At 41.7% G+C, this 22,622-nt stretch overlaps 1 protein-coding gene across 1 annotated transcript in view; it reads left to right on the forward strand.

Annotated features, from left to right (window-relative positions):
* The window catches only part of TIMM44 (translocase of inner mitochondrial membrane 44), a 66,455-nt gene that overhangs the window by 15,764 nt on the left and 28,069 nt on the right, over nt 1–22,622 (forward strand). The gene's annotated exons all lie outside the window — the stretch shown is intronic.

Here is a 22,622-nt window from a genome sequence, read left to right on the forward strand (position 1 = left end):
TAGTCTGTATCAGCAAAACAAACAAGGAGTCCTTGTGGCACTTTAGAGACTAACACATTTATTTGGGCATAAGCTTTCGTGGGCTAGAACCCACTTCATCAGATGCATGGAGTGGAAAATACAGGAGCAGGTATAAATACATGAAAAGATGTGAGTTGCCTTACCAAGTGTAAGGTCAGTCTAATGAGACAATTCAATTAACAGCAGGATACCAAGGGAGGAAAAATAACTTTTGAAGTGGTAATGAGCGTGGCCCATTTCAGACAGTTGACAAGGTGTGAGTAACAGTAGGGGGAAATTAGTATTGAGGAAATTAGGTTTAGGTTTTGTAATGCCCCAACCACTCCCAGTCTAAAGACTGGGAAATTAGTGAATGTAGTTTCGAGAGCAAAACTCTTCCAACGTACAGGAGGTACTGAGGAGGTACTGGAATAAACTGATGTGTTAAAGAGCTGTAAATCAACAGGATTGGATGGTATACATCTGAGAGCCCTGGACGATCTTAAGCATCAAGTCTCCTGCTTCCTGCTCTGGGGTGGGGGTCCACGCTGAGTGTGACTCCTTGTCAGACGCTTGTACGCTCTGCAAGGATTAACGCACCTCGACAAGTATTTTCAGTGACAACAAGCAGTATTTTAAAAACAGAGTAGGCTTTATTACTCAACTGGAACACAGCACTGGATGTCCTTAAGTTAGCATAAAGAAATGAAGGTTAAAACATAGTCCATCTGGCCAAACCAGCACAGACCCCAGCCAAGCTGTAGTGGATTCCATCTCAAGGTATGCCTTTCCCTGACCTCTTCGTCAGTTCCAGGTGAGAGCAGTCAGCTTCTTCCAGAAGCCCACACTTTATCCCCTGCTGGTCACCTCCCTATTTTTTGTCTCCAGGCAAAGCCATGCTACGTTCACAACCCTGTCTGCTGGAGCTTCCCAGTGTTGAGTGTTGTCATTGGGGCTTTTCGTTATCCCTCTGGGCCCTCTGTTGATCTGGATCAGTTTCATTACAGCTCAGACAACAAAGCAACACCCACACCTCATGTCCTGCGCTGCTCTGAGAGCAAACTTAAACCCTTTTTCCGCCCTGAGGGGTAGCAGTGCAAAGGACAGGGCAACTGAGGCACACACCAGCTCCATAAAAATATTGCAGAAAAGCCCCACTTTGTTACACCTACCACTGAACCTTACTTCGGCACCAGGTAGGGCCCCTCTTTTTCCTAGAAGGGATGTAAAGACTCCTATGTCATGGCATAAATGTAAGTGGTGCATTCTCTGTAACTTGAAGTCTTTAAATCATGATTTGAGGACTTCAGTAACTCAGCCAGAGGTTAGGGGTCTATTTCAGGATGGGTGAGTGAGGTTCTGTGTCCTGCAATGGGCAGGAGGCTAGACTAGATGATCATGATGGTCCCTTCTGGCCTTAAAGTCTGAGTCTATAAGCTAAGCTCTAACTGACTGAGTTGGAAGAACTTTCTCATTGCAGATGTATTGCAAATAAAAAAGCATCTGATCCTAGTGGCTGTTAGGCAAGCTGGATCATTGATCTCATCAGTCATGCCAATTCCTATGTTTGTGTTCCTAATAAGATGTCATCTGCAAAAGGTCAGCTTCAGCTGCAGTAGCAGATATTATACAGTGACATATCTATAATGAAGCCTGTTAGCTACATCTGCTGCAGTAAGATAACTCCCTTTTCAGACCTGCCTGCTGTTTTTCTGCAAAGCAGGCTGCCAGGCCATCCCTTCCAGGCAAGCAGTCAGTTTGCAGGATTTGCTAGTCTTACTGTATACTGAATTTTCTATAGGTTACAAATCATTTTCCCCATACGCTTAACATGTTTTTATTTGTTGTTGGATTTAAGTTACCTGACTCAAAGGCCTTTTTATGGACAGAATTGTTCTTTTAACTTGGCTTTATTTTCTATATGCAAAATGCAGGATTTATTTTTTTTTTTTTTTGCTTTAGAACAGCAAATTGACTCTTGTACACTGAGAGAATAAATAGGAATTTTAGTAGCACAACCTTAGGTTTGATCTGCCTTTTTCTTTCATATTTAGCAGACTTATATTCCTTTGGATAATCTGTCACTCAGTATCATTCATGAGGAATCAGAAGTATTGTTGTGGCCACTACATGCTCCCTCATCTCTCCTTTCTAGCCAGTGAATGATTTACACATGGCTAATAATGGAATAAAAATCTTTCAAAGTCTAGTCCCTACTTCATATCACAATCTATGACTCCAATTCTGTAAACACTTAAACATGTGTGTAACTTTACTCAAGTGAGCAGTTCCATTAACTCCAGCGGGATTGTTCACCTGGGAAAAGTTATGCACGTTTACAAAATCAGAGCCTATTCTGTAAAATGTTATGGAAACTTGACTTACCATATGACCTATTATGGTGTGGTGCTAAACCAGAAACAGTCTTATTCTTCAGAATTTTTAAATATTATTTTAGGCAAGAAAACAGAGCATCATAGAGCTACACAAATCCTTGTGGCTTGAGTAAGATACACATCCTGCTGCTGGTAAATAATACCTATATAACTTATTACAGGCTGGCTGCCTAATGCATCTAAAATAAAGTGCTCTCTTTACCAGAGCAAATACAATAATAGGAGGTTGCACTGCTTGTGATGTAACTCCTTGTTCTCCATAGATATAGTCACTGGAGAGATCTGGAACATCCAATGTTTAATAAAAAGAAAAGGAGTACTTTGTGGCAACTTAGAGACTAACCAATTTATCTGAGCATAAGCTTTTGTCAGCTACAGCTCACTTCATCGGATGCATGCAGTGGAAAATACAGTGGGGAGATTTTATATTCACAGAGAACATGAAACAATGGGTGTTACCATATACACTGTAACTAGAGTGATCAGGTAAGGTGAGCTATTACCAGCAGGAGAGAAAAAAAAACACCTTTTGTAGTGATAATCAAGGTGGGCCATTTCCAGCAGTTGACAAGAATGTGTGAGGAACAGTACGGGGGGGGGAAATAAACATGGGGAAATAGTTTTACTTTGTGTAATGACACATCCCAGTCTTTATTCAAGCCTAATTTAATGGTGTCCAGTTTGCAAATTAATTCCAATTCAGCAGTGTCTCGTTGGAGTCTGTTTTTGAAGCTTTTTTGTTGAAGAATTGCGACTTTTAGGTCTGTAATCAAGTGCTATAATCGAGACATGTTATAGTCCTAGCTTTCAAAACCTCCTGAGGCAAGGAGTTCCACAGGTTGACTGTGCACTGTGTTTATTTGTTTTAAACCTGCTGCCCATTAATTTCATTTGGTGGCCTGTGGTTCTTATGTTATGTGCTAAGTAGACTACCCAGCTAGTGAGGACTGCTGTCACACCCCCGGGGGAGGAGGATATAGCTCTGTCACAGGGAGGACACTGGCTGCTGGTTCCTTCTGGCAGCAGGCCGTGCTCCATTCCTACGCCGAACCCACCTACCATGGTGATGGAGAACTGTTATGCTCCCCTGGCAATGAGCGATGAGAAATCACCCCCAAAGGAGGAGGAGCCACGTACCCCCAAGGCTGGGAGGATCACCTCCATGAATTTATCCAGTTCTCTTTTAAACCCTGTTATAGTCCTAGCCTTCACAACCTCCTTAGGCAAGGAGTTCCCCAGGTTGACTGTGCGCTGAGTGAAGAAGAACTTCCTTTTATTTATTTTAAATCCTGCTACCCATTAATTTCATTTGGTGGCCCCTAGTTCTTATATTATGGGAACAAGTAAATAACTTTTCCTTATTCACTTTCTCCACACCACTCATGATTTTATATTCCCCCCTTAGTCTCCTCTTTTCCAAGCTGAAAAGTCCTAGCCTCTTTAATCTCTCCTCATATTGGACCCGTTCCAAACCCCTAATCATTTTAGTTGCCCTCTTCTGAACCTTTTCTAATGCCAGTATATCTTTCTTTTTTGAGATGAGGGGACCACTGTACTGTATGCAAAAAGAAAAGGGGTACTTGTGGCACCTTAGAGACTAACAAATTTATTTGAGCATAAGCTTTCGTGAGCTACAGCTCACTTCATCGGATGCATTCAGTGGAAAATACCAGTATTCAAGATGTGGGTGTACCATGGATTTATATAAGGGCAAAAAGATATTCTCCATCTTATTCTCTATCCCTTTTTTAATGTTTCCTAACATCCTGTTTGCTTTTTTGACTGCCACTGCACACTTCCTGGACGTCTTCAGGGAACTATCCATGATGACTCCAAGATCTTTCTCCTGATTAGCTGTAGCTAAATTAGCCCCCATCATATTGTGTATATATAGTTGGGGTTATTTTTTCCAATGTGCATTACTTTACATTTATCCACATTAAATTTCATTTGCCATTTTGTTGCCCAATCACTTAGTTTTGTGAAATCTTTTTGAAGTTCTTCACAGTCTGCTTTAGTCTTAACTATCTTGAGCAGTTTAGTATTGTCTGCAAACTTTGCAACCTCACTGTTTACCCCTTTCTCCAGATCGTTTATGAATAAATTGAATAGGATTAGTCATAGGACTGAGCCTTGGGGTACACCACTAGTTACCCCTCTCCATTCTGAAAATTTACCCCTGTTTATTCCTACCCTTTGTTCCCTGTCTTTTAAACAATTCTCAGTCCATGAAAGGATCTTCCCTCTTATCCCATGACAACTTAATTTATGTAAGAGCCTTTGGTGAGGGACCTTGTCAAAGGTTTTCTGGAAATCTAAGTATGCTATGTCCATTGGATCCCTCTTGTCCACATGTTTGTTGACCCCCTTAAAGCACTCTAATAAATTGGTAAGACGTGATCTCCCTTGACAAAAACCATGTTGACTTTTGCGCAACAATTTATGTTCTTCTATGTGTCTGACAATTTTATTCTTTACTACTGTTTTGACTAATTTGCATGGTATTAACGCTAGACTTACCGGTCTGTAATTGCCAGGATCACCTCTAGAGCCCTTCTTAAATATTGGCGTTACATTAGCTATCTTCTAGTCATTGGGTACAGTAGCTGATTTAAAGGACAGGTTACAAACCATAGTTAATAGTTCCGCAATTTCACATTTGAGTTCTTTCAGAACTCTTGGGCGAATGCCATCTGGTTCTGGAGACTTGTTACTGTTCAGTTTCTCAATTAATTTCAAAACCACCTCTAGTGACACTTCAGTCTGTGACAATTCCTCAGATTTGTCACCTACAAAAGATGGCTCAGGTTTGGGAATCTCCCTAACATCCTCAGCCGTGAAGACTGAAGCAAAGAATTCATTTAGTTTCTCTGCAATGACTTTATCGTCCTTAAGTGCTCCTTTTGTATCTCGATCGTCCAAGGGTCCCACTGGTTGTTTAGCAGGCTTCCTGCTTCTGAAGTACTTAAAAAACATTTTATTACCTTTTGAGTTTTTGGCTAGCTGTTCTTCAAACTCCTTTTTGGCTTTTGTTATTACATTTTTACATTTAATTTGGCAGTGTTTATGCTCCTTTCTATTTACCTCACTAGGATTTGACTTCCACTTTTTAAAAGATGCCTTTTTATCTCTCATTGCTTCTTTTACATGGTTGTTAAGCCACAGTGGCTCTTCTTTAGTTCTTTTACTGTGTTTTTTAATTTGGGGTATACATTTAAGTTGAGCCTCTATTACGGTGTCTTTGAAAAGTGTCCATGCAACTTGCAGGGATTTCACTCTAGTCACTGTATCTTTTAATTTCTGCTTAATTAACCTCCTCATTTTTGCATAGTTCCCCTCTCTGAAATTAAATGCCACAGGGTTGGGCTGTTGAGGTGTTCTTCCCACCACAGGAATGTTAAATGTTGTTACATTTTGGTCACTATTTCCAAGCAGTCCTATTATAGTTACCTCTTGGACCAGATCCTATGCTCCACTCAGGACTAGATCGAGAGTTGCCTCTCCCCTGGTGGGCTCCTGTACCAGCTGCTCCAAGAAGCAGTCATCTAAAATATCGAGAAATTTTGTCTCTGTATTTCATCCTGAGGTGACATGTCCCCAGTCAATATGGGGATAATTGAAATCCCCCACTATTATTGAGTTCTTTATTTTGATAGCCTCTCTAATCTGCCTTAGCATTTCATCGTCACTATCACGGTCTTGGTCAGGTGGTCGATCATAGATTCCTACTGTTATATTCTTATTAGAGCATGGAATTACTATCCATAGAGATTCTATGGAACATGTGGATTCATTTCAGATTTTTATTTCATTTGATTCTACTTTTTTTTCACATGTAATGCCGCCCCCCCTGGTCCCCGCATGACCTGTTCTGTCCTCCTGATATATTTTGTACCCCGGAATGACTGTGTCCCATTGATTGTCCTCACTCCACCAGGTTTCTGTGGTGCCTATTATATCAATATCCTCCTTTAACACGAGGCACTCTAGTTCACCCATCTTATTATTTAGACTTCTAGCATTTGTGTACAAGCACTTTAAAAACTTGTCACTGTTTATTTGTCTGCCCTTTTCTGATGTGTCAGATTTTTTATGTGAATGTTTCTCGTCTGATCTGGCCCATACTTTATCCTCTTCCATCCTCTCCTCCTGACTAAACCTAGAGAATCTCTCTCAATAGACTCTCCTCTAAGAGAAATCTCTGTCCGATCCACATGCACCTCTGCAGCAATCGGCTTTCCCCCATCTCTTAGTTTAAAAACTGCTCTGCAACCTTTGTAATGTGAAGTGCCAGCAGTCTGGATCCACTTTGGGTTAGGTGGAGCCCATCCTTCCCCTATCCCGAAAGTTTCCCCAGTTCCTAATAAATCTAAACCCCTCCTCTCGACACCATCGTCTCATCCATGCATTGAGTCTCTGAAGCTCTACCTGCCTTCCTGGCCCTGCTCTGAATGATAGTACCTACTTTTACAGCAAGATCGATTTCACCAATTGCACATGCTAAAGCTAGTAAATCAATGTGACGAATAACGGATAAAATTTCTTGTCTTCATTAAATAATCTTCCCTCTAGCTTTTGAATTTAAGCAAACTTTTAACTAGGGAACAATTTTATGAAGTTTGATAATTGTTTTATTGGCATAATTGAAACACCATTTTTGAAAATTGTCATATTCAGTCTTTCCTAACATTTTTGCCAGTAAAATCTCTTTATTAATGGAGGTTAATGTTGAATTAGTATTCTGTTGAATTAGTATTCTGGTGTGAGTAATTAAAGTTTCTGTTTTTTTATTGACACAATTCTGGAGTTTAGTCTTGGAATTAAAGGGTTTTTTTATTTTTGCAGGTAATGTGGCACAGGCTCAAGTAAAGGAAGAAAGACTTCTAGCTTTAATTACATTAAAATTTGTTTTTTAATATGAATAAAAAATTGAGTATTTAAAACTCATTCTACTCAAAAGCCAAGAAAAACGAAAAGGAGTACTTGTGGCATCTTAGAGACTAACCAATTTATTTGAGCATAAGCTTTCGTGAGCTACAGCTCACTTCATCGGATGCATACTGTAGAAAGTACAGAAGACGTTTTTATACACACAAACCATGAAAAAATGGGTGTTTACCACTACAAAAGGTTTTCTCTCCCCCCACCCCACTCTCCTGTTGGTAATAGCTTATTTAAAGTGATCACTCTCCTTACAATGTGGATGATGATTAAGGTGGGCCATTTCCAGCACAAATACAGGGTTTAACAAGAACGTCTGGGGGGTGGGTAGGAAAAAACAAGGGGAAATAGGTTACCTTGTATAATGACTTAGCCACTCCCAGTCTCTATTCAAGCCTAAGTTAATTGTATCCAATTTGCAAATGAATTCCAATTCAGCAGTCTCTTGCTGGAGTCTGGTTTTGAAGTTTTTCTGTTGTAATATCGCAACTTTCATGTCTGTAATTGCGTGACCAGAGAGATTGAAGTGTTCTCCGACTGGTTTATGAATGTTATAATTCTTGACATCTGATTTGTGTCCATTTATTCTTTTAGGTAGAGACTGTCCAGTTTGACCAATGTACATGGCAGAGGGGCATTGCTGGCACATGATGGCATATATCACATTGGTAAATGTGCAGGTGAACGAGCCTCTGATAGTGTGGCTGATGTTATTAGGCCCTGTGATGGTGTCCCCTGAATAGCTATGTGGGCACAGTTGGCAACGGGCTTTGTTGCAAGGATAGGTTCCTGGGTTAGTGGTTCTGTTGTGTGGTATGTGGTTGCTGGTGAGTATTTGCTTCAGGTTGGGGGGCTGTCTGTAGGCAAGGACTGGCCTGTCTCCCAAGATTTGTGAGAGTGTTGGGTCATCCTTCAGGATAGGTTGTAGATCCTTGATAATGCTTTGGAGGGGTTTTAGTTGGGGGCTGAAGGTGACGGCTAGTGGTGTTCTGTTATTTTCTTTGTTAGGCCTGTCCTGTAGTAGGTGACTTCTGGGAACTCTTCTGGCTCTGTCAATCTGTTTCTTCACTTCTGCAGGTGGGTATTGTAGTTGTAAGAATGCTTGATAGAGATCTTGTAGGTGTTTGTCTCTGTCTGAGGGGTTGGAGAAAATGCGGTTGTATCGCAGAGCTTGGCTGTAGACAATGGATTGTGTGGTGTGGTCAGGGTGAAAGCTGGAGGCATGTAGGTAGGAATAGCGGTCAGCAGGTTTCCGGTATAGGGTGGTGTTTATGTGACCATTGTTTGTTAGCACTGTAGTGTCCAGGAAGTGGATCTCTTGTGTGAACTGGACCAGGCTGAGGTTGATGGTGGATGGAAATTGTTGAAATCATGGTGGAATTCCTCAAGGGCTTCTTTTCCATGGGTCCAGATGATGATGTCATCAACATAGCGCAAGTAGAGTAGGGGCGTTAGGGGACGAGAGCTGAGGAAGCGTTGTTCTAAGTCAGCCATAAAAATGTTGGCATACTGTGGGGCCATTCGGGTACCCATAGCAGTGCCGCTGATTTGAAGGTATACATTGTCCCCAAATGTGAAATAGTTATGGGTGAGGAGAAAGTCACACAGTTCAGCCACCAGGTTAGCCGTGAGATTATCGGGGATAGTGTTCTTGACGGCTTGTAGTCCATCTTTGTGTGGAATGTTGGTGTAGAGGGCTTCTACATCCATAGTGGCCAGGATGGTGTTATCAGGAAGATGACCGATGGATTGTAGTTTCCTCAGGAAGTCAGTGGTGTCTCGAATGTAGCTGAGATTGCTGGTAGCGTAGGGCCTGAGGAGGGAGTCTACAAAGCCAGACAGTCCTTCTGTCAGGATGCCAATGCCTGAGATGATGGGGTGCCCAGGATATCCAGGTTTATGGATCTTGGGTAGTAGATAGAATATCCCAGGTCGGGGTTCCAGGGGTGTGTCTGTGCGGATTTGTTCTTGTGCTTTTTCAGGGAGTTTCTTGAGCATATGCTGTAGTTCCTTTTGGTAACTCTCAGTGGGATCAGAGGGTAATGACTTGTAGAAAGTGGTGTTGGAGAGCTGCCGAGCAGCCTCTTGTTCATATTCTGACCTATTCATGATGACAACAGCACCTCCTTTGTCAGCCTTTTTGATTATGATGTCAGAGTTGTTTCTGAGGCTGTGGATAGAATTGTGTTCTGCACGGCTGAGGTTGTGGGGCAAGTAATGCTGCTTTTCCACAATTTCAGCCCGTGCACGTCGGCAGAAGCACTCTATGTAAAAGTCCAGTCTGCTGTCTCGACCTTCAGGAGGAGTCCACCTAGAATCCTTCTTTCTGTAGTGTTGGTAGGGAGGTCTCTGTGGATTTAGTATGATTAGTACACAACAGAACCACTAACCCAGGAACCTATCCTTGCAACAAAGCCCATTGCTAACTGTGCCCACATATCTATTCAGGGGACACCATCACAGGGCCTACATCAGCCACACTATCAGAGGCTCGTTCACCTGCACATCTACCAATGTGATATATGCCATCATGTGCCAGCAATGCCCCTCTGCCATGTACATTGGTCAAACTGGACAGTCTCTACGTAAAAGAATAAATGGACACAAATCAGATGTCAAGAATTATAACATTCATAAACCAGTCGGAGAACACTTCAATCTCTCTGGTCACGCAATTACAGACATGAAAGTTGCGATATTACAACAGAAAAACTTCAAAACCAGACTCCAGCGGGAGACTGCTGAATTGGAATTCATTTGCAAATTGGATACAATTAACTTAGGCTTGAATAGAGACTGGGAGTGGCTAAGTCATTATACAAGGTAACCTATTTCCCCTTGTTTTTTCCTACCCCCTCCCCCCCTTCCTCAGACGTTCTTGTTAAACCCTGGATTTGTGCTGGAAATAGCACACCTTGATCATCATACACATTGTAAGGAGAGTGATCACTTTAGATAAGCTATTACCAACAGGAGAGTGGGGTGGGGGTAGAGAAAACCTTTTGTAGTGATAATCACCCATTTTTTCATGGTTTGTGTGTATAAAAACGTCTTCTGTACTTTCCACAGTATGCATCCGATGAAGTGAGCTGTAGCTCACGAAAACTTATGCTCAAATAAATTGGTTAGTCTCTAAGGTGCCACAAGTACTCCTTTTCTTTTTGCAAATACAGACTAACACGGCTGTTACTCTGAAACATAAGCCAAGAAAAGACTTCTTTGCCAATGGATGTTAGTTTATTTGTAAACATAAATTCTTTCTTTTGCATTGGCAGAACACCCAGAAGTAATTTTTCTTTTTTGCAAAAACAAAATAAATGAACACAGGAGAAATATTTTTTTGAGTTAATTTTTGTTTTTAAAAACACTTTTACTTGGTTGATATATATCCATTTCAAGTTGTCTATTTTAATTTGATAGGAAACGGGAGATTTTTGTCTGTAATTTTAAATGTACCAGTTCAGATAAATGGCTCTGAATTCCAGGGCCCCTTTTTTTTCTTTGGATAGTTTAAAGTAAAATACTTCCTTGTCCTATTTGGTGTTTCTTAGAAATACTGTTATAGTTTACTCCAGGAGCACATTTTCAATAGTTTGTTGCACAAAGGAAAAAATGTTTTAGTTCTGTTATGTACTCTTGTGGATTTAAGGCAGGAGAAGGGTTATTGTCTGCCACATTTCCATATAGAAGATGAGTTGCTAGTACAGTGGATTTTTCTTCCATAAGTTTAAAAGTATACCCACTCATTTGACTAGGTATTGAGCTCATGGCCCATAAAATTAAAGGTAATTTAATATTTCAGCCTTGTGGGTTGTCCAGCAAGCTTTTATGCAGCATAGTGGTAATTTCTTTTATTGGTATTTTTAAACTAATTTTCAAGATTTAGTGTGATAGGAAGTACACAGTTTCTTTTTAATGTGTTTTGTACATTTGGAACATTACCTACTTAAATAGGCAGCAGGTTTAAAACAAAGAATAGGCAGCAGGTTTAAAACAAAAGGAATTATTGTTTTCACACAATGCACAGTCAACCTGTGGAACTCTTTGCCAGAGGATGTTGTGAAGGCCAAGACTATAACGGGGTTCAAAAAAGAACTAGATAAGTTCATGGAGGATAAGTCCATCAGTGGCTATTTGTCAGAATGGGCAGGGATGGTGTCTCTAGCCTCTGTTTGCCAGAAGTTGGGAATGGGCAACAGGGAATGGATCACTTGATGATTACCTGTTCTTTTCATTCCATCTGGGGCACCTGGCATTGGCCACTGTCAGAAGACAGGAAACTGGGCTAGATGGACCTTTGTTCTGACCCAGTATGGCCGTTCTTATGTAAAAGTAGAACCTCTGTCAGATTTAATTTTTAAGGATAGTTCTCATTTGGTAAAAATATTCACCAAAAGAGATGCCATAGTGACAGCACTGTCATTGGGGGCAGCATTCCACCAATTTGGTGAAAAGACCAGTTACAGTTTAGTAAATATTTGTTTTCCCATTGAGATGTTGGAGCCCAAAATAGAGGTTTGGTGGGTTGGAACTACAGGTCTTTACATAATTTTGCACATTTTTATACAGTTTTGGCCAATAAGCAAATTGTTTTGAGGCTTCATAGGTGTCTTTGGTACCAGGAGGCCCTTTCTATTCCTTATGATTAGACTGTAGCATAATTTTTTGATAAGATGTTGCAACTACAGGTGTATGGTGTTTGTCATCTTTGTTTTTAAAAAACAGCTGTTTCTTTTTTAATGTTAAATTTGGATTTTAAATTAAGCATCGTTCATAGTTGTGGTTTTGTTCCAGATTACTTTCTGTGATGGAATATTTAATAGGATCCTGGACATAACAGTAGAGTTTTGACACAATTGGATTATTTAGTTGGGTTTGGACTAACTACTGTTAAGAATTATTCTTTAAAAAGGTTACACTGCCTTTGTTTAAGTGATTAGCATTTGCAAAGTAGGAGCAGTGGCTTCATCAGTACATGGAGCTTGTGCTTTTTTTTGCCTGACCTTGAGTCAATATTCCCACTTGGCAGTAGGGATTAGGTGACATAAATTTTTATTGCACTTTATTTAGTATACCTTCCTTGGCTAATGTGTTAGCTTTATTATTGCCCGTATGATGTTGCCCGTTCATATGTGAATGGCTTTTTACCATTTTTTTAAAAATAAATGGTTAATTTATGTTCCTGATTAAATTGATTTACTGCCTTGATTAGTTGAAACAAATCAGACATTTTTATTTTTAGCATTTTGGAATTTGTTACACCAGGTAGGAGCTTGAGTTTGTACAAAAAAACAAAGCTGACATGTTCGTTTTTATGGTTGATTTTAAGGCCAATGAATAATACAGGATCAATTTCAGCATACTGACTGACAACAGACCTAATTTAATTTTTTTTAAAGATTCCTTCCTTTTTCCAATACGTTATTGTGCCAGTACACTGGACCTCATCTTGATAGAATGAACCATCATCTGTGTATGCCATGGGTAAATTGGCACAAACGTTTTTTATAAGATTGGTTTCAGAGTAGCAGCCGTGTTAGTCTCTAAGGTGCCACAAGTCTTCCTTTTCTTTTTATAAGATTGGCATTCAAATCCAATGGAAAAACAGCTCCTCATAGTCATTGTCTTTAAATCAACATTCTGACATTGGTATAGTTGAGCTAACCCTTCAGCTCTTAAAAACCTTTTTTTAACACACTTAATTTTTACATGGTTTTTTTTTTATTGCCAAAATTGTGGAGGTTAGTTTACACTTGACACTTCACCCTCTTTGCTTTGACTGGATTTCAGGTATTTTAAAGACTGGTGGTTGGTTTTAATGATGATGGACAAGAAGCTGGATATGAGTCAACGGTGTGCCCTTGTTGCCAAGAAGGCCAATGGCATTTTGGGGTGTATAAGTAGGGGCATTGCCAGCAGATCGAGGGACGTGATCGTTCCCCTCTATTCGACATTGGTGAGGCCTTATCTGGGGTACTGTGTCCAGTTTTGGGCCCCACGCTACAAGAAGGATGTGAAAAAATTGGAAAGCATCCAGCGGCGGGCAGCAAAAATGATTAGGGGACTGGAACACATGACCTATGAGGAGAGGCTGAGGGAACTGGGATTGTTTAGTCTGCGGAAGAGAAGAATGAGGGGGATTTGATAGCTGCTTTCAACTACCTGAAAGGGGGTTCCAAAGAGGATGGATCTAGACTGTTCTCGGTGGCAGATGACAGAACAAGGAGTAATGGTCTCAGGTTGTAGTGGGGGAGGTTTAGGTCGGATATTAGGAAAAACTTTTTCACTAGGAGGGTGGTGAAGCACTGGAATGCATTACCTAGATAGGTGGTGGAATCTCCTTCCTTTGAGGTTTTTAAGGTCAGGCTTGACAAAGCCCTGGCTGGGATGATTTAGTTGGGGATTGGTCCTGCTTTGAGCAGGGGGTTGAACTAGATGACCTCCTGAGGTCCCTTCCAACCCTGATATTCTATGACCTTTTTTCCATAAATGATGTATTTGAGTGTTGCAGAACCCAAATTGTTACCCGTACTGCCTTTCTGTAGTCTATTTTTCCTTTATAGCACTCAGTCCTTTGCTTGCATGAACAATAGCTTGGGGGTTTGAGTTAATTTTTTTGATATAACATAACACTTACTATGTCCTATTCCTGAAATTTTCAACTAAAACTTTTTGCTTTTTGAGGGTAAACTAAGCAAGGGGCTTTATTTAGTTGTGTTTCTAACTTTTTTTCTGGGCTGATTTCGTGCAGGTTCCCAGTCTCAATTCTGATGTGTTCATAGTAGTTTACTGAGAGGTCTGGCAATTTTGGCATAGTCTAGGATGAATTGCCTACAGTAATGGCAGATTCCCAGAAAACTACATATTTCTGATAGATTGGAAGGGGTTTTTTAATTCATTAGTGCTTGCACTCTGCGAGCTTGGGATTATAGACCCTCAGAGCAAATTTTAAAGCCTAAATAAGTTACCTTTTTTTCTGGCCCTTTGACTTTTTTGCTAAGATAATTTTGCCCCACTGCTCTTTAGTTGTTCCAGCACATATTTGATGGACTCCATAGGCTTTTTTTAAGTTGTACTAGAAATTGAAACATGATTAACATAAATACTTATGCCTTTTTCCTTTGCTTTAGATAAAGCCTTGTGAATGAAATAGTTAAACTCACTTGGGGAAACTTTTAACCCCTGTGGCATTTTTTTCAAACATATTCTCTCTTTTTTTAATATATATATATATATATATATAGTAAAAGCTAATTTGAGTTCGTCCAGGGTCCAAAACCCTTTCTCCACATCAAAAGGGGTAAAACACTTTTTTTCCCACTTAACATGGCTAATTTTTGATTTCTACATTGCATGGGCCACCTGTTTAGGAGCTTTTATTTAGTTGTCCGTAATCAATTGTTAACCTCTATCAATGAGATTTTTGTTTTGTTTTTTGTTGTTGTTGTTGTTTTGTTTTGTTTTTTTTAGAATTGACCACTGTGGTGCATTATGCGGAGAATGTCATTCTTTTGTAATTCCCCTTTCCATCAGGGAATACAAAAATTTTCTCCCATGAATTCCTGAGCAGCTAAGGGAATACAATATTGTCTTGCATATGCTGGACTCAATCCTGCAGGGATTCTGATCCTCGCTTTGTGAAGGTAGTTTTCTAGACACAGCCTGGACTGAAAAAACAAGACTCATAGTTGTGAATTGGTTCCCTTAATTCTGTTTTTATTTTTCCTCCTCAGATTAAACGATTGAGAAGTTCTGTCATTTTCTTTGCCTATTTTGGAAAGTCATTTGCAGGTTCTGGGAGAGGAATTTGTTTTCTCCAACTTTACTCTGTATGTGAGATTGTTGAACTGATATTTTACCAGAATTAAACAGGATTTTGTAAGTGATTTTTTTAATATAACACCAGTTCTTGCTATACAATTAGCCAGGTGTAGAGAGAATTTTGTAACCACCTAGAATAAATCCCAAGTTTAAAGGGAGGTTACAGTATAACATATACCCTCTTTATTCAGATTTTTGGAGTTTAATTCTGGGACTTCCCCAATTGTGGTGACTGGCACGATTAAGTCCTGTCCTTCCCAGTACCTAAATTAAATTTTAATAGTTTTAGACAATGGATTATGCACTAAAACAAAGGTAGGAATTACTCTCCTTAAAATCCAAGAGATGAATTTCTTCTTTCGCTAACATTGGACCAATTTTCTGGAAATTGTGAGTGGATTGAAGTAACCCATAGGTAATTTCACACTTGTCCTTTCTGAATTATCACGTTTACAGGGAAATTCTCTGCAAAGGGTGGAATTTCTATAAAAAAAGTAATCAAGTACTATGGAATTGTTTGACCAGATTTTAACAGGTCTTTGGTCTTCCAAATAGGTGAAAATCTGGTTGTGTTTAAAACCCAAAACTGTAGCTAAAACATCGATTCCTACATACGTTGTGCATGGTAGGTCTCAGACCAGAGCAGTGGGTGAATTTTGTAACCCCTACTTGGATTGGGAGGCAGATTACTCCCAAAGCCTGAAAATTTTGAGCTTTCCCAAATAGATTATGAAAGAAAACCCTTTCCTAACCAGGCAGAAGTTTGGATTGCTTCTGTGTAACTGTTTATACATTTTCTTATTTATTAAAGAATTTTTAGAAAGGAGAGAAAAACACTTCTGAATTACTTCTGGTCAAAATACAAAAACTGCAGTTCACACATTTTGTTTTTACTCTGCACAAATTTGTCCTTGAACAGACTGCAAGAAGGGTTGGCTGGGAGATGAGGTTGGTCAAGGGTTGGGAGGGAAAGAGGTGGAACAGGGGATGGGTTATGGAAAAGAGGAGTGAGGAACAGTTGTGTGTGCGGGAGAGAGAGGCAAGTTTATATGAGAAAATTCAGTTATTTCTTTTACCTTTTGGATACACTTTCCTCTCTGTGAAGTGGGAGGTAAAATTCCTCCTTCTTTGGCAGGCATTTTTTAAACATTTATGACCAGCTTACCAAATAGACTTAAAACCATTTTTGTTTCTATTGTAAGAAGGTTTTACTTGTAATTGTAAAGCCCAGTCTTCCCAATCCACTTGTGCTTTAAAGTGGGTAAAGAAACTTGCCCCCACAACAGTGCTGTCTCTAGAAGCTTTAAAAGAGGTGAGAGACTTCGACCTCCTGAAAACACGTTAGATTACAAAACAAATTTAATTGAAAACTTGGTTGTATTAAAATTTTGCATGACAATGTACATTTCTTTTTGTGGAGTGGTATAGTAGGAGTCAAGAATTTTGCAGTGGCATTGAAAACAAGGGAACTCGTTAAACATTCTTCAGTTCCAAAGTCCAGTGGTGCTTTTAGGATGTTGTTGCCCTGGGTTTTTAGATTGAATTATTTTTTTCTGTTACCAGGTTATTTTCCTTAACTTTTTATGTACCACTATTCCCTCATAGGCATTTCTTTTGTGGAACCCAAGGTTGAGAGTCCGAATTAATTTGGTTGGACAGAATTGATATATCCTGAGTTTTATCATGGATGGAAGTAAAGGAGGAGGGTAAGGAGCAAAAAAAAAGGGGTAGAGCAGGAAAAAGGCCAGGTCCTGTGTTTTTCACAACAGAAATATTTTTGTTCAGTTTGTTTGTTTTGGTTAGTGCTTTATTTATTCTTTTCTCAGCTATTGGTGTATTTCACAGTGGAGTTGAGCAGTCTCCTTCCCTTTATTCTTTGGTTGGTTTACTTAGATTGTTTCACACAGCTCTCTAGCCTGGTTCAGGATTTCATTTGTTGAGTTTGTTTTAGGGTTTACCCATCCAAGCAGAGGACTCTGTATCTGAGAATTTAATCCACTGATTAAATTCTCAGATACAGAATTAAAGGTGGGGGAGTTGCACTGTATGTAAGGGAGCAGTATGACTACTCAGAGCTCAAGTATGAAACTGTAGAAAAACCTGAGAGTCTCTGGATTAAGTTTAGAAGCCTGAGCAACAAGGGTGATGTCGTGGTGGGAGTCTGCTATAGACCACTGGACCAGGGGGATGGGGTGGACGAAGCTTTCTTCCGGCAAGTCGCAGAAGCTACTAGATCGCATGCCCTGGTTCTCATGGGCGACTTCAGTCATCCTAATACCTGCTGGGAGAGTAATACAGCGGTGCACAGATAATCCAGGAAGTTTTTGGAAAGTGTAGGGGACAATTTCCTGGTGCAAGTGCTGGAGGAACCAACTGGGGCGGAGCTCTTCTTGACCTGCTGCTCACAAACCGGGAAGAACTAGTAGGGGAAGCAAAAGTGGATGGGAACCTGGGAGGTAGTGACCATGAGATGATCGAGTTCAGGATCCTGACACAGGGAAAGCAGCAGAATACGGACCCTGGACTTCAGAAAAGCAGACTTTGACTCCCTCAGGGAACTGATGGGCAAGATCCCCTGGGAGAATAACATGAGGGGGAAAGGAGTCCAGGAGAGCTGGCTGTATTTTAAAGAATCCTTATTGAGGTTACAGGGACAAACCATCCCTATGTGTAGAAAGAATAGTAAATATGGCAGGCGACCAGCTTGGCTTCACAGTGAAATCCTTGCTGATCTTAAACACAAAAAAGAGACTTACAAGAAGTGGAAGATTGGACAAATGACCAGGGATGAGTATATAAATATTGCTCGGGCATGTAGGAATGGAATCAGGAAGGCTAAATCACACCTGGAGTTGCAGCTAGCGAGGGATGTTAAAAGTAACCAGAAGGGTTTCTTCAGGTATGTTGGCAATAAGAAGAAAGCCAAAGAAAGTGTGGGCCCCTTACTAAATGAGGGAGGCAACCTAGTGACAGAGGATGTGGAAAAAGCAAATGTACTCAATGCTTTTTTTGCCTCTGTCTTCACGAACAAGGTCAGCTCCCAGATTACTGCACTGGGCAGCACAGCATGGGGAGGAGGTGGCCAGCCCTCTGTGAAGGTAGAGGTGGTTCGGGACTATTTAGAAAAACTGGACGTGCACAAGTCCATGGGGCCGGATGCGTTGTATCCGAGAGTGCTAAAGGAATTGGCAGATGTGATTGCAGAGCCATTGGCCATTATCTTTGAAAACTCATGGCGATCGGGGGAAGTCCCGGAAGATTGGAAAAAGGCTAATGTAGTGCCCATCTTTAAAAAAGGGAAGAAGGATGATCCTGGGAACTACAGGCCGGTCAGCCTCACCTGAGTCCCCGGAAAAATCATGGAGCATGTCCTCAAGGAATCAATTCTGAAGCACTTAGACGAGAGGAAAGTGATCAGGAACAGTCAGCATGGATTCACCAAGGGAAAGTCATGCCTGACTAATCTAATTGCCTTCTATGATGAGATAACTGGTTCTGTGGATGAAGGGAAAGCAGTGGACGTGTTATTCCTCGACTTTAGCAAAGCTTTTGACACAGTCTCCCACAGTATTCTTGTCAGCAAGTTAAAGAAGTATGGGCTGGATGAATGCACTACAAGGTGGGTAGAAAGTTGGCTAGATTGTCGGGCTCAAAAGGTAGTGATCAATGGCTCCATGTCTAGTTGGCAGCCGGTATCTAGTGGAGTATCCCAAGGGTCGGTCCTGGGGCCGGTTTTGTTCAAGATCTTCATTAACGATCTGGAGGATGGTGTGCATTGCACCCTCAGCAAGTTTGCGGATGACACTAAACTGGGAGGAGTGGTAGATACGCTGGAGGATAGGGATAGGATACAGAGGGACCTAGACAAATTGGAGGATTGGGCCAAAAGAAATCTGATGAGGTTCAACAAGGACAAGTGCAGAGTCCTGCACTTAGGACAGAAGAATCCAATGCACTGCTACAGACTAGGGACCGAATGGCTACGCAGCAGTTCTGCAGAGAAGGACCTAGGGGTGACAGTGGATGAGAAGCTGAATGAGTCAACAGTGTGCCCTTGTTGCCAAGAAGACCAATGGCATTTTGGGGTGTATAAGTAGGGGCATTGCCAGCAGATCGAGGGACGTGATCGTTCCCCTCTATTCGACATTGGTGAGGCCTCATCTGGAGTACTGTGTCCAGTTTTGGGCCCCACACTACAAGAAGGATGTGAAGAAATTGGAGAGAGTCCAGCGAAGGGCAACAAAAATGATTAGGGGACTGGAACACATGAGTTATGAGGAGAGGCTGAGGGAACTGGGATTGTTTAGTCTACGGAAGAGAAGAATGAGGGGGGATTTGATAGCTGCTTTTAACTACCTGAAAGGTGGATCCAAAGAGGATGGATCTAGACTATTCTCAGTGATAGCAGATGAGAGGACAAGGAGTAATGGTCTCAAGTTGCAGTGGGGGAGGTTTAGGTTGGATGTTAGGAAAAACTTTTTCACTAGGAGAGTGGTGAAACACTGGAATGTGTTACCTAGGGAGGTGGTGGAATTCCCTTCCTTAGAAGTTTTTAAGGTCAGGCTTGACAAAGCCCTGGCTGGGATGATTTAGTTGGGATTGGTCCTGCTCTGGGCTGGGGGTTGGACTAGATGGCCTCCAGAGGTCCCTTCCAACTCTGTTATTCTATGATAAAAAGCACCTAAAAATTACACTGCTCGCCCTGAGGATGTTTGTCCTGCAAGAAATAGGCTTGCCTTAATTTCTTATGCTACTTAGAAATACTTTGTCCTTCCTATTTAATATTATAAGTTAGGCTAAGATTTCGTCATAGTTATTGTTAGTAAAAGTCACGGACAGGTCACAGGCAATAAACAAAAAATCATGGAAGCCCATGACCTGTCCCTGACTTTTACCAAAAAAAAACAAACAAAAAAAAAACCCTGACAAAATGGGGAATGGGGGATTCAGCACCCACCGCTGCTGACACTCAGGGCGGCTGGGAGCAGCAGGGACCCCATTGCCCATGGAGGCCAGAGCTCCAGGACTGGTGGCTGGGAGCTGCAGGGCCCCAGTCGCCACTTTGAACTTCGGGGTCCCCCCTCCGCTTGCACCGGCTGGAAGCTCTGGGGGCAGCCCCCTGCAGCTGGGAGCTCCCCGCGGCAGCTGGGAATTGGGAGTCCCAGAGCTGCCCCCCGTGGCTGGGAGCTTCAGGGCTGGGCTCTGCGGGGGTGCCTGCAGCTGAGAGCTCTAGGGCCTCCTGGCTGACAGCTCCAATCCCGTGGCTACGAGTCTGAAGCAGAAAACGTTATGGAGTTCTCTGGAAGTCATGGATTCTGTGACTTCTGTGACATAATCATAGCCTTAATTATAAGCAATTTGTCGAGCTGTTAAGGAGTTTTTGAAGATACAGTGTTTCTTTCTTGGGCTTGTCTTGCAGCAGGAGGCTTCTGGCTTAGACGTGTACCCAGAAGCCTCCTGCTGTGAGACAAGTCCAAGAAAGAAACCAAGAGAACTCCACTGGCCATCACATACAGTCCTCAGCTAAAACCTCTCCAATGCATCATCTACAATCCATCCTGTACAACGGTCTCTCACTTTCACAGGCCAGTCCTCGCCCACCAACCTGAAGCATATTCTCACCAGCAACGACACACCGCACCATAGTAACTCTAACTCAGGAACCAATCCATGCAACAAACCTCGATGCCAGCTCTGCCCACATATCTACACCAGCGACACCATCACACGACGTAACCAGATCAGCCTCACCATCACCGGTTCATTCACCTGCACATCTACCAATGTAATATACGCCATCATGTGCCAGCAATGCCCCTCTGCTATGTACATGGGCCAAACTGGACAGTCCCTACGTAAAAGGATAAATGGACACAAATCAGATATTAGGAATGGCAATACACAAAAACCTGTAGGGGAACACTTCAATCTCCCTGGACACAATAGCAGATGTAAAGGTAGCCATCCTGCAGCAAAAAACCTTCAGGACCAGACTTCAAAGAGAAACTGCTGAGCTTCAGTTCATTTGCAAATTTGACACCATCAGCTCGGGATTAAACACAGACTGTGAATGGCTAGCCAACGACAAAAGCAGTTTCTCCTCCCTTGGTGTTCACACCTCAACTACTAGAAGAGGGCCTCATCCCCCTGATTAAACTAACCTCGTTATCCCTAGCCTGATTCTTGCTTGTATATTTATACCTGCCTCTGGAAATTTCCACTACATGCATCCAACGAAGTGGGTATTCACCCACGAAAGCTTATGCTCCAATACATCTGTTAGTCTATAAGGTGCCACAGGATTCTTTGCCGCTTTTATTTCTAGTTATTACTCAACAAATATATGCAGCCATATGCTCAGTGTTACATCATAGGCAACTGAAGAGCAGGTGAGGGCTGGGGAATCAAACTCACAATTTGTATTGGCTACTGACCATCTCCAGAAAGGTCAGTACCAAATAGTTCATGGAGCACAGTTTGATAGGAAATGTTTTCAGTCCAAAAATGTAGACCAGTTCTAATCACTAAAGCACCATAAGCATTTCTAAGGCCAAACTTCCCTTTATACCGCTCTGGCAATGTGAAGGAGCCTTAAAACTTTTACACCTGTTTTATACTCCTGGGGGAATTCACAGAGACAATGGGAACAATTCACTAAGCAGGCAGGCTGCTACATTCTGCTCTGCCTGAGGGGATGGAGCCTGCACCATGTCTGCTTCCTCAGAAACACCCCCAAGTCCTGCCCCCCACACCAAGCATACTGCAATAGTGAGCAAGAAGAAGGGTCTCTCTCTCTCACACACACACACACACACCTGCCCAGTCCCCTTGGCGGGGATTTATGTCTCTACCTGCTGCTCCGGGCACCCGAGTCAACCTGCCTATACTGCTGGGGAGGGGCATGTAACAGGTCTTGTGGCTTCCCCATCAGAAGTCATTTTTCTGCAGGGAAGCAAAGAAATCTATGGGGGACATGAATTCTGGGCACACGCAGTGACACAGAATTCCTCCAGGAGTAACAGTGGCAAGGTGGAGGAGAGAGAGGATAGAAAAGGGGAGGGAAATATAGCTTTTGTCAATATCTTTGGAACACTGCATGGCTGGTCACTTATGAATGGGTGCTTTCACTGGCAGGTCTACCACAGCACTTGCTGCTTGGATCCTTGTTCACAATCTGGATGTTGTCTGGTTGGGTTCTCCTGAGACAGGGTAGGGTTGTGGTCATGTCATCTCGCTGTGCCAATGCAGTGCAGTTGGTTTTAGGATTTGATGAAAAGCTGAGAGAGTGAGTTATAGAACAGGAGGAAGGAAGGGGGAATAGAAAACAACCCAAAAGAAAGGGAGACAGAACAGGATCTTACATACCTAACTGCCAGCACCGTAAAGGCATGTCCACTGATGGGCTGAAGTCTGGATGTCAGAATAATATAATGATTTTCTCAAAAACAAAGTTCCTTGAATAAG

Source organism: Natator depressus, chromosome 25 (genome assembly GCF_965152275.1).
Source record: "Natator depressus isolate rNatDep1 chromosome 25, rNatDep2.hap1, whole genome shotgun sequence".
Lineage (NCBI taxonomy): Eukaryota > Metazoa > Chordata > Testudines > Cheloniidae > Natator > Natator depressus.